This window comes from Peromyscus californicus, unplaced genomic scaffold (genome assembly GCF_007827085.1).
Source record: "Peromyscus californicus insignis strain IS unplaced genomic scaffold, ASM782708v3 Scaffold_13__1_contigs__length_99412109, whole genome shotgun sequence".
In the NCBI taxonomy this organism is placed as follows: Eukaryota; Metazoa; Chordata; class Mammalia; order Rodentia; family Cricetidae; genus Peromyscus; species Peromyscus californicus.
In genome coordinates this window covers 34,427,652-34,438,840 of record NW_026294424.1, presented here as the reverse complement: position 1 = coordinate 34,438,840, position 11,189 = coordinate 34,427,652, and positions in this window count along the sequence as shown.

Genomic DNA, 11,189 nt, shown 5'->3' with positions numbered 1-11,189 from the left:
AGAGATGTTTCTCAAATGAAGACACACAAGTGGTCATGGGTGTATGAAAGGTACTCAATACTGCTGGTTGTGGGGAAATATACATCAAACCACTGTGAATGCCACTCCATACTCCTTAGGAAGACTATTATCAAAAGGACAACAGATAATAAACATTGCTCCTTCTGCGTGGTTGATGGGAAGGTAGGCTGCCATAGTCACTATGGAAAACAGTACAGAGACTTCTAAAGAAATGAAAAGTAGATTCAGATTCAACAATGGAGATGACATCACCATTAAATATCACCTCATAAATATTTCTGCACTCCATGTTCATCTAGTCTCAATAGCCAGGATATGGAAGCCACAGTTGTTCATTAGTAAAAAAAGAAAAATTATCAAGACATATATATACATGTTGCAGTCCACTTTGTAATACATTAACTTGAAACAACCTAGAATCACCTGAGAAGACGATCTCATGGGGGATTGTCTACACTGAGTTTGGTGGAAGTCTATGGAAGACTCCCTTCCCTAGCAAGGGCTTCCTCCTCTCTGCCTGATCTTACTTGGAAGCTGTTCCTGAGCTTGTATGCCCGACTTAAGTGTGACCTTTGACACAGTTCCCTGCAAATACTCTCCCTCTGCTGCGCATATGATAATTAGGTATTATGCTCCCATCTGTGGGTCCACATGCAAATAAAGCATACTACGAGCACCTATTAGGTGATGTTCCAGCTGCTGTCCCCTCCTAGAGATCCCCTCACTCTGGAATAAAGTTGAGCTGTCTCACTGAAGCTGACTCCTGGAAGGTTATTTCTGTCATACAGCCAGCCAAGGTCTGCCCACCACCTCTGCTCCTTTTGTCCTTGTAGCTGGGTGGCCAACAGACTATGGGGAAAAGAGAGAACCCACAGACTTGGCCTATAGGCATTTCTGTGGGGAATTGTCTTAAGTTAATTGATGTAAAAAGACCGAGCCCAGTTTGAATGACACCGTTCCCTAGGTAGTAGTAGGTCCTGAGCTGTGTAAGCGTGAAGAGAAATCAAGTTGAACACAAAGAAGCAAGCAAGCATACAAGTGAGCATGCAGGAAAGCATGCGAGTGAGCATGCAATGCATTCACTTCTCTCTGTTCCCAAATATGGATGAGATGGGACCAGCTGTTTTGAATTTTGCCACCTGGCTTCCCTGCTATCATGGGATGGTAACCTAGAATTGTGAACTAAAATGAACCCTTTGTTCTCTAAGATGCTTAATATTTTGTCACAGCAACAGATGTAAAATTAGAATAATACCTAGAATGCAATATTATTCTAAAGAGATCCTGCCACTTAACACTGCATAGGTGAACCTGGGGGACTTCCACTAACTTTCTCACAGAGGAGAAAGTCCAAACTACTGAGAAAGTCGGCTGCACAACATCACCCACATGTAGCTCCTTAAATAGAAGAGAGTGGTCAAATAGACAGAAGAGATAGAGAGGGGAAACAGGTTCCCATTGTCTGGGGGTTGGAGGGGCAAAAGAACTAGGTAAACGTAATCAAAACACAAAAACAATCAGATATGAAGAAGAACAAGTCTAGAGATCTAGTGTTCAACATAAACGCTGTGGTTAGATTACATCATACTGGGGATAAATGAGTTAGATTACATTGTACTAGGGATAAATAAGCATATTTTAATGGCTCCTATCACAAAAATTAACTGATGAGATCATAAATGGTGAAATCTATAAATGGTTATACTGTACCTCAGCTCAGTACTAAAGGACAGGAAGCCAAAGATTCCTGGTGCTCACTGGCCAGCCAGCCTAGCCAGAACAGCTAGCTTCAGGTTCAGTGGGAACCACTGTCTCAAAAAAATAGGATGGAGGGGGCTGGAGAAATGGCTCAGAGGTTAAGAGCACAGGCTGTTCTTGCAGAGGTCCTGAGTTCAATTCCCATCAACTACATGGTGGCTCACAACCATCTGTAATGAGATCTGGCGCCCTCTTCTGGCATGCAGGCATACATGCAGACAGAACACTGTATACATAAATAAATAAATCTAAAAAAAAAAAAAAAGATGGAAAATGGACAGAGGAAAGACCTCTGAACGCCAGCCCCTGGCTTCCAAATGCACCTGTGTGAGCAAACTTGCACATACACATGCACACTCGTATGTACACCTGCCTCATGTACACAGAAATCTAAACTCTTAGCTCATTTTTTTTCTGTCTTTTAACAACATATCTATCATTTTTAACAACATATCTAGCATTTTTAATGTTTGTTTATTTGAGATAGGATCATGTAGCCCAGGCTGGTCTTGAACTCCTAATCCCTCTGCCTCCACATCATAAGTGCTAAGATTACAAGCATATAGACACATGTCACTATGGCCAGTGAATGTGTTTATTTGTTCATTTGTTTGTTTGTTTGTTTGTATGGGTGGTGCCAGGGATCAAACTAGGGCCTGGAAGAAGCTTTCTACTACTGAGTCACAGTTCTAGCCCTCTGGAACTTTTAAGGAGTTTTCAGTAAAATTTAGAGAAACTCAACTTTATCTTGAAACTGAAGTATAAAGTCATATCCAAATTCCTTATGATAACAATCAGCAAGTTTGCAGGGCATTGGTGGTGCACACCTTTGATCCCAGCACTCAGGAGGTAGAGGCAGGTGGATTTTTGAGTTTGAGGCCAGCCTGCCCTGCATAGTGAGTTCCAGGACAGCCAGAGCTACACAGAGAAACTCTGTCTCAAGGGGGGAAAAAAAAGAATTTAGCATTTTAAAGTAAAGCCAAAATTGAAGCATTTATGTAGAAAATAAGTATTCCTCATATTTAGTAATTTAATAAATTAAAATTCCACATAAGGGAAGCCTGTTGTGTATGAATTGCATTATCATCTCATGTAATCAATACCTAGTAACATCACTCGAACAACATGCCTGGGAAGCAGGTTTTATTATTTCTGACTCACATCTTTTGATTGACTATGGCTTTTTATCTGCTTATAGCCAAGTATGAGCAATTAAAAGAATTTTTATCTTTAATATCGCCATCCTCTACCTAGACCTCCTAAATTCACAAGGGAGCCATCTCCTGGGAATTTCACAGGCCCTGAGAGCAGAGCATCCCATGTGGATTTTGGTGGTTTGTAGCCTGATCATGACACAAAAGCTATGTGACTAAACTGGGAGCTGCTTCTGGAAATTTCTGACATCTCAGAGCTCTCTCTCCTGCTCAACCACCTCCTTGCCTTCCCTGCAGGGGGGGGGGGGGCTGATGAGCCTTTGCCACCCCCCAGTGCTACTATAGCAGTACATCACCTTGACACTTGCCCTTTTTTGACTTTTTTTTAAAAATGTATTATTTTGCATACCAACCAGAGATCCTCCCTCCCCCCCACTTCTCCCATCCACCTCCACCATACACACCTCATTCCCTTCTCCAAAAGGGCAAGTTTTCCAATGGGAGGACAGCAAAGCCTGGTACATTCAGCTGAAGCAGGACCAAGCCCCTCCCGCTATTGGTGAAATTATTAAGGCCACTCCACGTAGTGAAAAGGGAGGTTTATTTTGTGGGGTAACTTACAAGTGAAGGGATAGGTTGCAGGGTCTGGGAAAGGTGTAGCACAGTCCAGCGGTGTTCTCTGGAGAACCCTGCTCGGTCTACCTCCAGTGTCCAGGGTCCAGGAACCAAGAGAGCCAGCACATCCAGATCTCGGGTCTTCAGGGTCCTCTCTTGGCCCCGCCTTGTAGGCGTGACAGTTACCGAAGCCTCAATGGGGGCTGGAACTTCAGGATCAAAGCTGGAATGGCTACCCACTACATCCCCACTTCATCAAGGGTGAGCAAGGTGTCCCACCACAGGCAAAGGGATCCAGATAGCCAGCTATGCACCAGGGATAGATGTTGATCATATTGCCAGGGGCCTCTCAAAGAGACCCAGCTACACAACTGTCTCCCACATGCAGGGGGTCTAGTCTGGTCCCATGCAGGCTCCACAGCTGTTGGTCTAAAGTTCGTGAGTTCCTCTGAGCATGGTTCAGTTGTCTCTGAAGATTTCTCCATCATGATCTTGACGCCCCCACCCCTTGCTCATACAATCCTTCTTCCTTCTCCTTGACTGGACTCCCAGATCTCTGCATTTGCTTCCATCAGTCACTGGATGAAGGCTCATGTTTGTCTTTCTGGGTCCAGGTTACCTCACTCAGGATGATATTTTCTAGTTCCATCCATTTGCCTGCAAATTTCATGATGTCATTGTTTTTTACTGCTGAGTAGTACTCCATTGTGTGTGTGTGTGTGTGTGTGTGTGTGTGTGTGTGTGTGTGTGTATGTATGTATATATATATATATATATATATATATATATATATATATATATATATATAAAATCACATTTTCTTTATCCATTCTTCGGTTGAGGGGCATCTAGGTTGTTTCCAGGTTCTGACTATTACGGATAATGCTGCTATGAACATAGTTGAGCAAGTGTCCTTGTGGTATGATTGATCATCCCTTGGGTATATGCCCAAGAGTATCATTGGGCTTTGAGGTAGACTGATTCCCAATTTTCTGAGAAACTGCCATGCTGATTGCTCTGCCATGTTCACATCTCATTCTGAGTGGTGTCCACTGCATCTGGATTCTGGTAGCTCCCCTGGACCTCGAGACAGGAGGTTTGCACTCCCAACCCTTTCCAATGTAAATGCAGAGGCAATGCCCACTATTCGTAGCTGAGAAAGGTAATATTTTCAGTTATGAGGTCTCCTAGAATTGTCAAAGACTTCCCAATTGGTGCAGAAAATCTTAATGGAAAAAGAAAAAAATTCAACCCTTCCCTAAAATTTATCTTCATCATGAATGGGTACATAAATTTCGAGGTTTTATGCAAAGTGAACATGTGGAGGCCCTTGTTCACAACATTACACAAAGTAGCACTTTATGTCCCTCTGAAGTGGGTTGTAAGGAGGTAATCAGTGCATGACAGGTGGCACTTAATCTAAATAGCTCTGTGATTAGCAGGGGGCCTCCGGCTTCTTCTACCCTGTAGCCCTGCCATCCTCACCAACTGAGATGGCACTTTGCGGTCTATGGTGGCTGCTCCACATCCAGCTATCACCTACCTCTTCATCCCTTTGTTCAAGGCAACAAAATGGAGGAGGGAAAAATGCATGTCCACACCTTTAAGGACATTACATTTATTCCCTACTTACTAGAATTTAGCCACACGATCATGCCTCGCTTCAAGCAAGACTGACATTTAGTCTTTTATTCTGAGAAGCCATGTGCTAAGCATGAAACTGTAGCAGGGTCCAGGAATAAAAGGCTACCGATTCGAAGGAAGGACCAACAGACTCTGCTTCCACTGTTACCTGAAACCAATTATGAATTACGTTTGGTAGGTCAAACTGTTGATAATTTTTTGTTGTTGTTGTTGTTGTTTGTTTGTTTTTTGAGACAGTGTTTCTCTGTGTAGCTTTGTGCCTTTCCTGGAACTCACTCTGTAGCCCAGGTGGGCCTCGAACTCAGATATCCCCCTGCTTCTGCCTCCTGAGTGCTGGGATTAAAGACGTGCACCACCACCACCCGGCTAACTGTTGATAATTTACAGTGTTCCAAAGGATGCTGGTGCCCTTATAACCAGCGTGGAAATGCAGCTTGATGTGACTACAAACTTTCTTGAGTATCACCTCCCTGCCCACCAGGCACATTACAAACTCTACGGGATAAACAAAGTCCTTAAACAATGCATCCATTTGGGCCATCCCAGGGCTATTCCTTAACTAGCCACTAATACGTTAATATTCTTTGGAAGAGCCCTCACTGGCCACAGTTAGTTTTAATGTATCTTAGCTTGTGAAGCATTTCCCCCCTGCCTCAGGCTGGAGCAATGTGGAAGTGTAAACTGAATAAAACCCTTTCCTCCTCAACTTGCTTTATGTTCATGGTGTTTTGTCGCAGCAATAGTAATCCCAACTAAGACATTGTTCTCTACAGAGTGTCTTAGGTAGGGCTTCGATTGCTTCGACAAAACACCATGACCATAAAGCAACCTGGAAGAAAAGAGTTTCTTCCACTTACACTCTCTTAGCACTGTTCATCATTGAAGGGAGTCAGGACAGGAACTCAGACAAGGCTGGAATCCAGAGGAAGGAACTAATGCAGAGGCCACAGAGGAATGCTGCTTACTGGCTTGCTTCCCCTGGCTTGTTCAGCTTGCTTTCTTATAGAACCTAGCACCTCCACCCCAGGGGTGCCACCACCCACAATGCGCTGGACCCTCCTCTCTATCACTAATTGAGAAAATGCCTTACAGCTGGATCTCATAGAGGTATTTCCTCAGCTGAGGATCGTTCCTCTCCAGTGACTCTAGCTTGTGTCAAGTTGACACACAAAACCAGGCAGTACAGGGGGCTCCTGAAAAATGGAAAAGATTAATTCCGGGCGCTCCCGGTGCTATACTGGTGCCATAAAGTATACTTGCAGGATAGTCCACAAAGGATTCAATAACTAACAGGCCAGCCACTGTACTAGGAATTTGGTGTATGAAAGTTGAACAAGATAAATGTGATGTTTGGGCTCCTACTATCCAGTACTATCCAGCACCACGAAGATACTGTTTGGAAAGAACAAGAAAATGCCGAAATACCTGTTCACCAACCCATACATTCTGCAGTCATAGGGCAGAAGAATTGAGCTATACCCAAGAGCGGGGAGGGGTGGGGGCAAAGAACAGGACGACACTTCAGGCCAGGCGTCTATGCAAGTTCAGCTTCCCTGAGCTCAGCATCTGTTTGTGCACCTCACAGTACTCACAGAGAGACACTGTGGGAGGGCTCAACATGAGGACCTAAAATCCTCCACCCTTTACACGTTAGTGTGGTCATGTGACTGGCTGTGGCCAATTGAATATGAGAAGGCATTTGTAGTTAGGAATTGAAAGTTGTCAAATACTTGGTAAAGGCAACTTCTCCCCTCTGCCCCGACAGCTGGCCACACATCAACCAGTGGTCGCTTTGGCAGCCCTGTTGCTGGACAAAAGATTAACAAGCAGCATCCTCAGCCAATTTGTGGTGGGCAGAGTATAAGTGGGTAAATACACCTTTGTCTTTTTAAGCAACCAAATCCGGGGAGTCTTGGTTCCTGCTGTCTGGTGATATGGAGACCATGTTCAGCTCTCCATATGAGCTCCCTTACAAACTTTCTACAAAATTTTCCCCATCTCATCCTCATGGCAACCTGATGGAGAAAAATACCATTGTTTTCCCCTCCATTTCCTCAGACAAGAAACTCTAGAGAGGACAGAATGGGAGATGCACGCTCGGTGGTTCAGATTCTGACTGGGGACTCCAAACATGCACCTGCTTAGGGTGCCTCGAGCTGTATTCTTTTTTTCAGTTTATAAAGGGTGACTCAATTTTGGGGGATCCCTATACTATGAAGTCCCAGGCCTTCCTACACAGGCACTGGACCTCTAAGGGTAAACAAAACCAATGTTGACTTAGTTTGGAGAGAAGGAGAAAAAACAGGAAAGTGGGCATCTACAATCATGGGTAACATAGAACACAGGATGTAATGGCAGGGACAGACAGGATGAAGTTCTAGAAAAGCATCTGAGAAAGAGACTTTAGGGTTGAAAGGACAAAGGTGAAGTATGTAAGAGGCTAGGTGGAGGGGGGGGGGAGGTAACAGGAGTGTAAGTATGGTGCCCAGTGATGCAGAGGGGTGCTAGCAGGAAAGGGAACCTGCAGGGTAAGGAGGGGAGTAAGAACTGACTGGCATGTGTGGGACCATTCCTAAAAAAGCAGGGTCCCTCTAAGACTGGTAGGCAGAAGACTGACTTAGCCCATTAGCTTTGTAGGACAGTTCTAGATGCAGAACGGATGACTGGTGAGAGGAAGCCTCGGATGAGCCTAGATCTTCCTGCAGCCAAGGCCCAGGTCTCCCCCAGTTCCTGCATCTCCACAGCCCTAGCCACTAGTGACTATGCTGACTGTACTAAAGCCTATGGCGGGGACAAATTTCACCATAAACACCACGACCACCACCATCACCCCTGCGCAAACTCTCCCTGCCTTCTGGACCTACACTTTCAGGCCCCTGTCACCACGTTCACATAGCTTCATTCTAAGTAATGTTGATGGCTCTGGTATTCCCGCCCTGGAAATCTGGCAAGCTGGCTGTCGGGCACTGTGCTAGATCCTGGGGCTTCCTGAAACAAAACTGTCCTAGTCTTAACGGAGCTGACAGGCCAGAGGCAGCGGCTCAGGTCCATTTGAGTGTCGAACAGAAACGGGCACTGAGAACTGCCAGCCTGGATCTGGAGAGCACCGCTGGAGCCTCTCCAAGAGGAGTCCTGGGTTATCCCCAAGCGAAACATGCTCAGCTCTCAAGGCTTTGAAAAAAAACTAAAGCCACTCGACTCATCCCCGACTTGGCTAAGGGAGAAGAGACAGAGAAGCACGGGCTCGGATCTGCGCAGCAGGTGGCAGCGGATGGAGCTCTACAACTCCGCGCCAGGAGCGCCAGCACCGCAGCGGCGCCCCAGGCAGCCGGCGGTACTGCAGCACGCCACACCTCCCGTCTACAGCCACGCATGCCCTGTGTGACTGTTACCGCACGCTCCAGCAGCTCCAGCAGCTCCAGCAGCTCCAGCAGCTGCAGGAGTTGCGCCTTTGGGCGCACTCAGAGAGACTGGATCCCCTAGCGAGAGAGGGCGGCAGGAAAGTGGTCCACACACCCGGCGCCTGGATATTCCTAAGGGAAGACTGCTCCTAGGAACAGCATCTCAGAGACCCGAGGTAATTTGCCCAGGGTCACACAGCTGGGAACAGAATCTACAGCTTCTATTGCCGCGTCTCGCGACTCGGTCTTGAGAAAAGCCGCATCATTGAGCACTAGGTCTGTAGTGTGCCAACTTGAGGACGCTGGGTGAAAGGGTTTGGATCTCTTTCACAGGCGGGCAAATGAAGACTGGAAATGTGTGAAATGCTTGAAAAAAGTGAGGCAGGCTGTGCCTATGGGTCTTTGGTTTATGCTGTCTTAAAGCGCCTGAGATTTGTAATGTGCATGGGAATCCTAGCGTGAACACTCTGGCCTGTGTGCAAGAGACTGGCTCTTTTCCAGGAAACACTGTGAGGTTCGTCATATACTATTCGGGAGTGTTAGAGGCCACTAGAGAAAATAAGACCGGGTGATGTGGTGTGTAGTAAGGAAGAAGAGAGCTAGGGCGAGGCTGACAGGACGCAAAGGCTCATGGATTCCCTCTTTTCATGGTCCACTTATTCTTGGTAGAGATCAAAAAACGACTCCTGAAGGCGCAGCTTTCAAGTGCCCACAAGATCTAAATCCACACTGCTCTTCCTATCTTCCCCAAACATCCGCAACTCCTACCCTCCTCCTCAGAGCCTTTGTGCACGCTCCTCTCCCTGCTGGTGGCTCTTTCCATCTGCATACCACCAGACATACCCTTCCAGGGAGCCTTCCATAGTCCCTAGTCATCCCTCCTCCTGCTTTGCGCTCTTCCCAATCTGCTGCCCAGTTTCATTTCCCCTTGGCATAGAGCACTACTGTACAGGTCTGTGCAGTCACAACCCTGTCCAAAGGGAATGTCCCCGGAGGGAAAGCCAACCTCCTCTGGCTGAGGTTCTCAGCTCCCATCATCCAAAGACTGGCTCATTCACATCTGTCCTTCGCCTGGGGCCGTTACAACAAGGAGCCTGGCTGTTGACAGACTGTGTGACAGAAATCTGTTTAGCGTTTCTGGAGGTTAGAAGTAGGAGGGTGTGATGACATTCACCTCTAATCCCAGCACTCGGGAGGCAGAGCCACTGTGGGTTTCCTCTGAGTTAGAGGCCAGTCTTGTCTACAAATTGAATTCCAAGCTAGCTAGGGATACAGAGAGACCCTGTCTCAAACAAAACAAACAAGTCTGATGGGGTCAAGCTGTCTGCAGGGTCGAGCTCCCTCCAAAGCTTTCAAGAGAAGTAAATCCTTCCTTGGCTCTTGCAGGAGTGTCTGATCACCCCTGCTGGTTTTGACTGACAATGCAACCATCCATCTGTTTTCAGTGCTGGCTTCTGTGTTATCTAGACCTTTCTTGGCATCTCAGCTTCTTTTGTCCTTTTCTTCCAAGGACACCTGCCATCCAGGGCAAGAACCCACCCTAATGACCTCATTTTAACATGGTTCCCTGCATAAGGACCTTTTCCCAATAAGGCCACATTCACAGGAACCATGACAGAGGACTTGGGCGTCATTCTGTAGAGTGTAATTCAATCCACATCAGAAGGGATTCTGAACAAAAAAGATCTTGGGCAAATCATTCTAGAGGGTAGGGAAGGATGTGGGAGTGGCAATAACAGGAGTGTGCAGCTTCGAATTTCTGATTAACTCACCCCCTGCTCCCCATCAAAAGACCCTGAGGAGCAATACTTCAACCTTCATGGTTTCAGGAAACCTAGTCTGTCTTCCTGCCTGGCCCTTCCCAGGCTGCAAATATCCCATCTCCAAACCCTCTACAGACCACTTTACCTCACCATGCTGGGGCTTCTGAGAATAGTGAGAGTTTTCTGTCCCTTCTCATCTGACAGGCACTGTGACAGTCTAGACCAATAATTCTCAACCTTCCTAGTGCTGTGACCCTTTAATATAGTTCCTCAAGTTGTGGTGACCCCAAAACTATAAAATTATTTCGATGCCTCTTCACAACTGTGATTTTGCTACTGTTATGAATCATAATATAAATGTTTGATATGCAGGATATCTGATGTACGACAGGCCCACAGGTTGAGAACCACTGGGCAAGATTCTGTCTAGTTAAACACTGACAGTTCCCTGTGGGGAAGGTCCTAATGTTGACTGAATTTTCATAAGAAACCAAGGTTCAGGCAGGCTAGGGAACAGGACTATAAGAACTCTTAACTCCAGAGAAGCTTCCAGACAACCCAAAGGCAATTTTCTATCAAGTATATATGAGACTGAGGAAGGTGGGACTGTGATGTATGGGTGGGAATGACAAGGAGACACAACACTTTGTGCTACAAAATTCTCTCTTGGACTTCTGGTTCTCCAATACACAAATGATTTTCCTGAGTGTGGTTCCCTATGACATTGAAGGTTCTCAGGCATGACCAGGACACATTCTCAATGTTCTACTCATCATTAGCCTACTCTTGAAAGAGACTTTGAACTATGAACCCATTTGTTTTTCTCCTGAGAG